The sequence below is a fragment of the Pyrus communis genome, chromosome 5, assembly GCF_041283825.1.
Source record: "Pyrus communis isolate YQ-2024b chromosome 5, ASM4128382v1, whole genome shotgun sequence".
Taxonomy (NCBI): domain Eukaryota; kingdom Viridiplantae; phylum Streptophyta; class Magnoliopsida; order Rosales; family Rosaceae; genus Pyrus; species Pyrus communis.
Genome location: NC_142569.1, coordinates 16616063 through 16627455, shown reverse-complemented (window position 1 = coordinate 16627455; position 11393 = coordinate 16616063). Strand labels below are relative to the sequence as shown.

The 11393-nt window shown below is 41.1% G+C and overlaps 1 pseudogene across 1 annotated transcript; it reads left to right on the top strand.

Annotated features, from left to right (window-relative positions):
• Nucleotides 1-1294: 1294 nt before the first annotated feature.
• On the top strand, nucleotides 1295-3982 carry LOC137724498 (subtilisin-like protease SBT1.6 pseudogene; annotated as a pseudogene). Its single transcript, XR_015962848.1, has one exon. The product of XR_015962848.1 is annotated as a subtilisin-like protease SBT1.6 pseudogene (transcript).
• Nucleotides 3983-11393: the final 7411 nt, after the last annotated feature.

The following is an 11393-nucleotide window of genomic DNA, read 5'->3' as shown; positions in this document are numbered from 1 at the left end:
CCTAAATTGTTCAATCTCAATGGTTTGGGAGAGAAAATAAGTGTTTATCACAGTAGGTGCTTTTTCTGGCCGCATGTTTCAATTTCAAGTGTGCTCGAGAGTCCAGAGGGAGCAAATGGTAGAGTACGGAGGCTAGGAACCCGTTCAGTCTCAACTTTCCAAAATTATGACTAATTTTTCTTTTTTAATTTTCAAGTGGTTAAAAAAACAAGTAGACGATTGAAAAATGGGTAAATGAGTAAAGAAGGGGATAAACGAGTTACAAAGGATATACGGTTATGGTTAAATGAGTATGCGATTATAAGTATAATTAACCGTTTATAAACGGTTATTGATATGAGTATAATTGTTTACCCGTTGGGTAAATAGTTATACAAGTATGAACATAAACAGTTATGAGTAAATAATCGTAATTACCCACTCGCTATAGCCATTGCTCATCCTAATTGAGCTTCATCTTACCTTTAAGTTTAATTTCATGCATTCTAGTTAAAGTTTCTCCATCTGAGACACCACTTTCATTGCTGTAGGAAACCATGGAATTCGAATGGTTGTTGCTAGGCATCATTTCGGAAATGCAAGTGGGAACTGTGGGATAGCTCCTTGTTCACAGAAATAATTCTAGATCCTAGTTGCAATGATTGGTTTGTGATTTTCTACAGCTAGAAGATTCACTAACCCTTATCATTTGTGACGTATTGAATTGAATCAACAAAAATATTTTATTCGGAATTTTTTTACTATTGAAAGGAAAAAAAAAAAAAAAAAAACCGAACCAAGTAGAAACCAAACTGAAAAAAACCGAATTGAAAAAATTGAACCGAACCGAAATTTCGATTTGGTTTCGATTTTGGCAAAAAATCAAACCGTTTCGAACCGCACCCAGCCCTATCTGAGATGCTCTAATATCTTTATCCTTTCTTCTTTTTAATTTTCAAACGGCACCATTTGCCTGCTAATGAAATGTGTGTGTCAAAATTAAGGACCCTACGCCGTCGTTTTCGTAGCAGAGTTTCAAAATCCAACGTCGTCTCATTTTTCAAGCCCCGTGCAGTACACGAGGGTGAGTCATCAGAGCTCGTTGTCATGGAGAAAATTTTAGTTTGTGACGGGTACATAAATGATATATCACGTGCTTTAATAGAAGTAGTAGAAAATTTTATTCTTTAAGTTATTAATATTTTAGCACACATATCTCATCATTTATATAATAACACTAATCATACTTAAAAATCTCTAGTTATCACGACAAAATTATATCCACTCACATTCTTGCCATTAAAATAACTAACAAAAAAATATTAATTAATTTGAATTCAGAGATTAATTAATTAAAACAAAGAATGATAATCTCACTTATATCATTCCCTCCCTCCCTTACCCGTCGGTCAGACACAGTCCTTCCACTTCACTGTCACCCTCATTCTTTCTCCAATGGCTTCCAATTCTCTCCTCCCACTCCTCTTCCTCCTCACATTCTTCAAATTCTCAGCTCAAATCGCGCCGCAAACCGCCGATCAAACCCTCAAGACCTTCATCTTCCGCGTCGACCGCCACTCCAAGCCCTCGATTTTCCCCACCCACTACCACTGGTACGCCTCCGAATTCGCCGACCCGCCCCAGATCCTCCACGTGTACGACACCGTTTTCCACGGCTTCTCCGCGTCTCTCACTCCCAACCAGGTCTCCACCATCTCCGACCACCCTTCGGTGCTTGCCGTGATAGAAGACAGTCGCCGGAGTCTCCACACCACTCGCTCACCCCAATTTTTGGGCCTCCGGAACCAGAGGGGGCTGTGGTCGGAATCCGACTATGGCTCCGACGTAATCGTCGGAGTATTTGACACTGGCGTCTGGCCGGAGCATCGGAGCTTCCAGGATAAGAATCTCGGCCCTATTCCGAGGCGGTGGAAGGGGGTTTGCGAGACAGGAACTAAATTCGCCAAGGGTAACTGCAACAGGAAGCTGATCGGAGCTCGATTTTTCATCAAGGGTCACGAAGCGGGGGCAGATGCCGGCGGTCCGATATCAGCGATCAACGACACGGTGGAGTACCGGTCGCCGAGAGACGCTGACGGCCATGGCACCCACACCGCTTCCACGGCGATTGGCCGGTACGCGTTCGACGCCAGCATGTCGGGTTACGCCGCCGGAATCGCGAAAGGAGTTGCACCGAAAGCTCGGTTGGCGGTTTATAAGGTATGCTGGAAAGATTCCGGTTGCTTCGACTCCGATATATTGGCCGCCTATGACGCCGCTGTTAATGACGGCGTTGATGTCATTTCCATTTCAATTGGAGGCGGCGACGGCGTTTCTTCTCCGTATTATCTCGATCCGATTGCAATTGGATCGTACGGTGCCGTTTCGCACGGAGTGTTCGTGTCGTCCTCGGCAGGAAACGACGGTCCAAACGGCATGTCGGTGACGAATCTCGCGCCTTGGCTTATGACGGTGGGCGCGGGAACCATCGATCGGAATTTCCCGGCGGCTGTGATTTTAGGTAGCGGGCGGAGACTAAGCGGCGTGTCGTTGTACACCGGATTACCTCTGAAAGGCAAGATGTACCCTGTCGTTTATCCCGGGAAATCAGGGATGCTCTCTGCTTCTCTGTGCATGGAGAACTCCCTGGACCCGCGCCAGGTCAGGGGCAAAATTGTAATATGCGACCGCGGGAGCAGTCCGCGAGTGGCCAAAGGCTTAGTCGTGAAGAAAGCCGGCGGTGTTGGAATGATCCTCGCTAACGGAATTTCTAACGGCGAGGGTCTCGTCTGCGACGCCCATATCATTGCTGCTTGCGCCGTCGGGGCCGACGAGGGTGACGCCATTAAGGCGTACGTGGCGTCCACCAAGACTCCCACAGCGACGCTCGATTTCCAAGGGACTGTGATTGGAATAAAACCGGCTCCGGTTGTGGCTTCGTTTTCGGGTCGTGGGCCGAATGGGTTGAACCCGGAGATTCTGAAGCCGGATATAATCGCCCCGGGAGTCAACATCCTAGCCGCTTGGACCGACGCCGTGGGACCCACCGGTTTGGACACGGACAAGAGGAAAACGGAGTTTAACATTCTGTCCGGTACATCCATGGCGGCGCCGCACGTGAGTGGAGCCGCGGCTTTGCTGAAGTCGGCTCACCCTGATTGGAGCCCAGCCGCAATAAGATCCGCCATGATGACGACGGCGAGCGTGACTGATAACAGAAATCAGACCATGACTGATGAGGCAACTGGAAAGCCCTCGACGCCTTATGATATGGGGGCGGGTCATTTAAATTTGGGCCTGGCTATGGATCCTGGGCTTATTTATGACATCACCAATGATGATTACGTTCAGTTTCTTTGTGGGGTTGGGTACGGACCCAAAGTGATTCAGGTCATCACTCGGTCCGCACACAACTGTCCGGCGAAGAAGCCTGCGCCGGAGAATCTCAATTACCCGTCGATTGGCGCAGTGTTCCCCACCGCGGGTAAGTCGAGTAAGATGTTTATTCGGACCGTGACGAATGTGGGGCAGCCCAATGCGGTGTATCGAGCCAGAATTGAGGCCCCAAAAGGGGTGACGGTGACAGTGAAGCCGTCGAGGTTGGCGTTTAGTGGGGCGGTGAAGAAGCAGAGCTTTGTGGTGACGATTGCGGTGGATAGGAGGGCCGTGGTGTTTGGCGAGTCAGGTGCGGCGTTCGGGTCGCTTTATTGGACTGACGGGAAGCACGGGGTTCGAAGCCCCATTGTAGTGACCCAAATGGATCCCTTGTAAAATCGACGTTTTGATGTTTTGTAACTTTGTAAGAATAGGTGTACAACTACGTGTTGTTGGTACGTGCAGGGAGAGGCTTTTACTGGGTTTTGTGTTGTGCTTTACTAAACCAAACTACTACCATAGCCCAATAGCTTGTTCCGAGGGTTGGTGGTGTGTGAAATTTTCCTTTTCATCTTTCGTTTATTTTTTCCTTTTAAATTATATAAATTCTCTGAGCCTATTTTTATTACAAGCTGTATTTCTACTTTAAACTACTGGGAGAGAGGCGAGGATTTAAACCTGAGATTCGGTGAGTTGAAGAAGAAGATCTTAACTAGTGCAATCCACCGCTTATGGAAATCTCAAGTTTGTTAAACGTGAGGCAAACGGTCAAACATTTGAAATACAAAAACATGGTTTTATCCACTAGATTGAAAGGTGATTCAACATGAATAATGAATCCATTTGGACATGGAATATTTTGTAGGTGTAAAACAAGAGCAAGAGGGTGAAAAAATATCGCTTTTGTGCGAGGGAAGGGAATCAAAATATAATATAATAATATATAGACAAAGGAGTTTGGTAAAGAGTAAGATATGGTAAGATCTTTCTTATGTTTTAAGTGGCTTGGGTTGATGCTCTCAAGAAATGCACTAAACCCTTTTAAAATGTTTGATTTTGTCCCATTCAACCACTCAAATCTTTGTCTTTAAATAATTTAAATCAAATCATCAAACGGTCTCATTTCCCTCTTATTATATAATTCAAACAACCATCAACGGTCTATTGTTCTTGTTTTACCCCATTTGACAATTAAATTTTTTATTCTGTATATGATCATTTAGTTTAATAGAACTTAATTTTTGCCACTTAGTACTATGATTTAATGATATACTTCTTTATTTGTAAGTAAAAAGTCTTAAGTTCGATTTTTGCTAATGACGAATTTGAACCACATTATTGCTAGTCCATTGTAGGGCTTAGCCCATTCTCTCACCATTTAGTAATAAATAATATCGCTTGTTTAAAAAAAATATAGCACTTAATTTTCACTTGGTTGAAAGATATTTTCAGTTCGACAGAGAAATAGAAGATGAAGCTAAGTAAGAGAGGTTTGATGAAGCACCTTAACTTGGACTAGAATTGTCAATTGAGATGGAAGGTAGGGCATCCTATACTTCAATAATTAATCTTCCAAATTTTAGCCTAATTTCTGGGACCTATATGTAACCACCAAGGCATACCCTATATCAATCCTGTTAGCCTACAATAAATCAAGCATTATTAATGGGAGGGGGTGGGGGGAACCCTACCTCAGTAAGGAACAAAAGTGTAGACCATGCACAAAAGATTTTTACGCCATAATTCATGGCATCAGACGCGGAACATTTGTAGTAGGTTTGGGTGGAGAGTAATTTGCATATTATTCCATTCAATAATGCAATATTATGTGGAGAGAAATTTACACATGACATTGTATTATTGTATCCAAACATCACATAATGATAAACATGTTTCATATAAGTCATTCTCGTTGGGGTGAGATAAGCCTTTTAGGTTAGTATATGGTGTTAGAGTGGGCAAACGATAGGTTACTTGTTAGACAAGTTTTCTGAATTGAGGTGAGTTAAAGCACACCGAAATCAATTCTTGGTTCGTTGCCCGAGTTACACTCCAAAAAAGTCATATTGCATTATTTTCACAATTGAAAAATTGCATTTCGATGTTATAAATAACACGAGGTGTAGGCGGAGGATCACAATTAGCTCACACCTCACTTACGAAAGGCAGATCAACTGATTCAACATGGTTTAAGTGAGCAAGACAATTTGGCAATTTAACCTTGTATGAAACGTCTTAAAATCTTTTCGATTAGTTAAGAATATTACCTTGTAGAATGCAGTTTGGAATCCACCTTTGTTTGTTGCCACGACTGAATAATCTTTTGCCACGATTCAAAATATTAAAGCATGCAATTTCCTCTGTTTGTTGCCACGACTGAATAATCTTTTGCCACGATTCAAAATATTAAAGCATGCAATTTCCTCTTTACTTTTTCCTTTTCTGGGCACACTTGATTCACGCTTTGCCGTGCATTCTCTACTCTGATGACATCCGAAGTCATGTTTGAAGAGTTCAAAGCAACTTCAGTCAGTGGCGGATTCAGGATTTTAGACTCGGGGGGGGGGGGGGGGGGGTGGTGGAGGTCTCAATAATAAAGATAAAAAAAAATTATAGTGAAAAATGTCCTCTCCATGGAATTATTGATCTCTCATTTTGTTGCGAAATAGACCCTCAATGATATTCATAGTGAAAAATGTTCTCTCCACTGTTGCTTGCACATTCATGGAGGCAACAAGCCTCTTCATTGCACCCAATGGTAGATGCAAGATTTTAAGATTGGGTGGTCTCAATATAAAAGTTCAAAAAAATATTAGACGAAAATATAAATTACAAAAACTAAATTTGTCCATGATGAAGTTTCATACTAGAAAATGTGTCATTATAGATTTATTGCAAACTAGAACGAAAATATCTAGAATATAATTGAAATTATCTAAAATTGGAATTGAACTACTTAGTTTGTGAAGACGGGGGAGGAGACTGGGGTTGTGCTAGTGGGTGGGGAGGTGACTGGAGAATGGGATTAGCCAATTTGGAGTTAGATATGGAATTGGAAAAGTTCTGACTCTGTTTGAAAGTTGAACCATTTTGTTTAATAAAAAATTGCAAAAACTATATATTAAAGAACATTGTATCGACGCACCGTTTTACTTAGAAGGATTTTTTTTCAAACCATACATCAAATGCACCGTTTTCCCAAGTCATTTGAATAAAAAGTAGTCTTCTTTCTTCTTTCTGGTTTGCAGAATACCAAAACACTCTGCAGCTCCGCTCCTCTTCTCCAACACCATATATGCCCAAACTTGGGTGATCCTCGGAGGTCCTCACAGAAATTTATCCCGGCTTCCGATGGTGCTAGGACCACCCAGGCCCCTTAACAGATCCGTCCCTCTGCACCTGCCCAAATTGTTGGAGGGTCTCGAAGGTCGATCACAAGTGTTTCTTCAAGCTTTTGGAGAATCCCGGAACCTTCCGGGTCCCTATATGGATCCATCACTGACTTCAGTTGAATCCTTCTGAGTTCTCAACACAAAATAAAATAACAAAACAAAACGTAAACAGTCAAATAGTTTTCAGTAAATGGAAAAGTGAGATATACAGCTAAATATTGTGATGATTAAATTCATCAGATTATAATAAACAATAGATAGATAAAAGAATGAAGATGGTTAGAAACTTATTAGGTCATTGAGCTTCGTCTTTGTGAGAATATGGTCTCTAATTTTTGTTCCTATCCGGCCCAAGATACCGCTCCAGTTAGGAACCATCTGTTGATTGGGTTGTCTTGTGTGAAGTGGGTGGGTCAGGTCATTTTACCATGGCTTACTCTAAGAAACTCACTTCAAATTAGATTATGTTTTGTTTATGAGAGCTTATTGACATTTTTTTTGCAGTGTAAAATGATTTTTTTGGAATGTCAGTTAAGTCACTTTTATTTATTTATTACAAAGCAATATTAATACTTGGAGTTGCACACAGGAGCTTAAGCGTGTCATCAAGCTTTTAATCACTTAACTACTGTCATTCGTAGTCCAACTCAACATGAGAAAGACTTATATGAAATGAGTTCTCCACCATCATATCATCTCGTGTCGATGATATTTCATTATTGAAATGACATATGTAAGTTTATCTCCATATAATATTGTGTTATTAAGCTTGAACATCACTTATCGATAGACTGTCTCACCAAAGTGGATTGCTATGCGAGTGCGCTTTTCAAGTCTGCAACCTACCAGGATAGGTTCAGTTCACCATTCTGAGTGGAAGGGCTAGATTGATAGGCATCTCTATGGGTGGTGGAAGTGTAGTGGTCATTAGGCATGAAGTTTTAGTTGGGACGGGTCGAAATCGTTGAAAAATGGATCGGTACCATTGTTGGTTTGATCGTCGATTTTCTGGTTGGACCAATCCATTGAAAAATGGATTGGTACCTTGAGGAAGTGGCTTCCTAGCTGACCTCTACCCTCCGAGGATGCGGGTCTCCGTATCATGACGGACATCCTCGACTAGAGACTTGGTCCTCTGCAGGGGAAGGTGTATGGTATGGGAAATGCCCGCCATCGTGAGACGGGAGCCCCTTTTTCCACCTCTACCTCGGGACAGGTCACATCATTGATGGAAAAAATAGGAGAACTCAAGCAACAGGTGACGGTCCAACATAAGCACATTGAGATGCAGTCTGCCCACATCGCCACCCATGAAGCTCATATTGTTGCCCAAGAGTCTAAGATGACCCATATCATTGCCACCCAGGAAGCTCATATTATTGCTAGCCCATTGTAGGGCTTAACCCATTCTTCCACCCTTTAGTAATAAATAATATCGTTTGTTAAAAAAAAATAGCACTTAATTTTCACTTTTTTAGTTCGACAGAGAAATAGAAGATAAAACTAAATAAGAGAAGTTTGATGAAGCACCTTAACATGGACTAGAATTGTCAATTGAGATGGAAGGTAGGGCATCCTATACTTCAATAATTAATCTTCCAAAATTTAGCCTAATTTCTGGGACCTATAGGTATCGTTTGGTATGCAGACGGGACGGGACGGGACAGGACAAGATGGGACGGAACGGAGCGGGAGCAAAGATGCCCTCGGATGGAAACAAGGAGGAAGAAGAAGGAGACGGAAAGGTTATAATTTTGTGTTCCACCAATGTGGAACGAGTGGTTCCAGGGGGGTGAGGTGGAACGAAAATTCACCCAAAACTCGTTCTGTGGAATAGCTCGTTCCACCCGTTTTAGGCGCACCAAACGTGGAACATTTGTAGTAGGTTTGGGTGGAGAGTAATTTGCATGGAAAGGGTTCACCATTGTATATTATTCCATTCAATAATGCAATATTATGTGGAGAGAAATTTACACATGACATTGTATTATTGGATCTGGACATCACGTAATGATAAACATGTTTCATATAAATCATTCTTGTTGGGGTGAGATGAGCCTTTTAGGTTAGTATATGGTGTTAGAGCGGGCAAACAATAGGTTACTTGTTAGACAAGTTTTCCGAATTGAGGCAAGTTTAAGCACACAAAATAAATTCGTGGTTCGTTGCCCGAGTTACACTCCAGAAAAGTCATACCGCATTGTTTCACAAGTGAAAAATTGCATTCCTATGTTATAAATAACACGAGGTGTAGGCGGAGGATCACAATTAGCTCACACCTCACTTACGAAAGGCAGATCAACTGATTCAACATGGTTTAAGTGAGCAAGACAATTTGGCAATTTAACCTCGTATAAAACGTCTTAAACTCTTTTCGCTTAGTTACGAATATTAACTTGTAGAAAGCAGTTTGGAATCCACATTTGTTTATTGCCACAACTGAATAATCTTTTGCCACGATTCAAAATATTAAAGCATGCAATTTCCTCTTTACTTTTAATTTTTATTTTTTTATGGGGCACATTTGATTCACGCTTTCCCGTGCAATCTGTACTTTGATGGCATCCGAAGTCATGTTTGAAGTGAGTTCAAAGCAATTTTAGTTCAATCCTTCTGAATTCTGACCATAAAATAAAATAAACAAAACAAAACATAAGCAGACAATCAGTTTTCTGTTCCTATCTGGCCCAAGACACTACATCAGCTAGGAACCATCTGTTGATTGGGTTGTCTTGTGAAGTGGGTGGGTCAGCCCATTTTACCATGTTTTACTCTAAGGAACTCACTTCAAACTAGATTATGTTTTGTTTATGAGAGCTTATTGACATTTTTTTTTGTAGTGTAAAATGATTTTTTTTAGAGTGTCAGTTATGCCACTCTTATTTATTTATTTAATTATTACAAAGCGATATCAATACTTGGAGTTGCACACAAGAGCTTAAGCGTGTCATCGAGATTTTAATCACTTAACTACTGTCATTTGTAATCCAGCTCAACATGAGAAAGACTTATATGAAATGAGTTCTCCACCACCATATCATCTCGTGTCAATCATATTTCATTATTGAAATGACATATGTAAGTTTATCTCCATATAATATTGTGTTATTAAGCTTGAACATCATTTACTGATAGACTGTCTCACCAAAGTGGATTGCTATACTAGTGTGCTTATCAAGTCTGCGACCTACCAGGATAGGTTTGGTTCACCATTTTGAGTGGAGGGGCTAGATTGATAGGCATCTCTGTGGGTGGTGGAAGTGTAGTGGTCATCAGGCATGAAGTTTTAGTTGGGACGGGTCGAAATTGCTGAAAAATGGATCGGTACCACTATTGGTTTGATCATCGATTTTCTAGTTAGACTAATCCATTTGGTCTGAACCAAATGTGGTCTAGGAACTTATAACCCATTTGGATGGACTAGTTCTAGGTCCAACTGGCTAGATTGGGCCAACGTGCGGGTGTTAGAACTGGTCAGCTTGCCTGGGATCACTAGTAGAAAAAATCATTTGCACGATCAAACTTTATGCGATGACGTAAAACTCGTTGCCCAAAACAGGTTAGCACGATGAAGGTAATATTTCATTGCTCAAATCGGTCAAAAATAATTTAATGGGATAAACATGTTAAGCGACGCCATGTTTTGTCGCACAAAAGTAGCTTAAGAGACAAAAAAAACTTGTTGTGGCACAAAGGTTTGAAGAAAAATACGTGAATGCTTGTATTTGTTAAGCCAAAAAAGCGCGACCAATTTTTCGTTGCGCAAAGGATCTGTCAGTTGTTCGGTCAAAGTGTTAATGCGGTATTTACTCCATGGTTTTGCGCAACGAAGGTTTTGTCGCGCAAAGAGTATGAATTCCTTTAAATAGCCAATTTCGCTATTTCTCTTCACAATTCAATCCGAAAACTCTTTACTTTCACTGAATTATTATTCCAATTATTGTTTGTTTTTCCGTACGCAATGGCGGACTCTGGTGGTCCTTCGTCAAAGAGAGTTCAGGGCGAAGGTTTTGAGAAAGGTAATACGTACTAAATTTTGTTGGTTGTTTAATTATTTAAATATTTAAGTAGACCAATGTAAGTTTTTATTTTGTTGGTAGACAAGAAAAAGAAGAAAGCTGCGACGTGCATTCGATACACTTCTTGAGCTAAGAGCCGCTACCAAATCACTTACACAAAATTAATAGGATATCAGAAGTCGGATATGGTGAACAAGTTTAGGGGTGATGTTGGGGTATTGGTGTGTGACAGATGCGGAGTGAATTAGGAGTCTTGGAGAGACGTCCCTGAGGAGATAAAGACGGTCATGATCGATGCATTAGCAGTACGTGTAAATTATTAATTAGTTAAACAATAATTTAGTTCTTTAGATAAAATCTGTATAATTCATTTATTTTTGCATATCAGCCTGATTGGGACATTGACAAAAGTGACGCAAATCTGATGAAATGCACAGATGTCGTGTTCAAGTATCATTTTTAAGAGTTGAAGTTTGATGTTGAACGTGACGCATAGCGGCATGGAGTGGCTGGACCAACGGACTGTGGTGAAGCCAGGATTTCTCGGGAGGAGGGGCGAACTTAAAAGAGTGCAAGGTTAAAGAAAAATGGCAATGAATAAATCTTTTTATATAGTAATGTCTTCCAT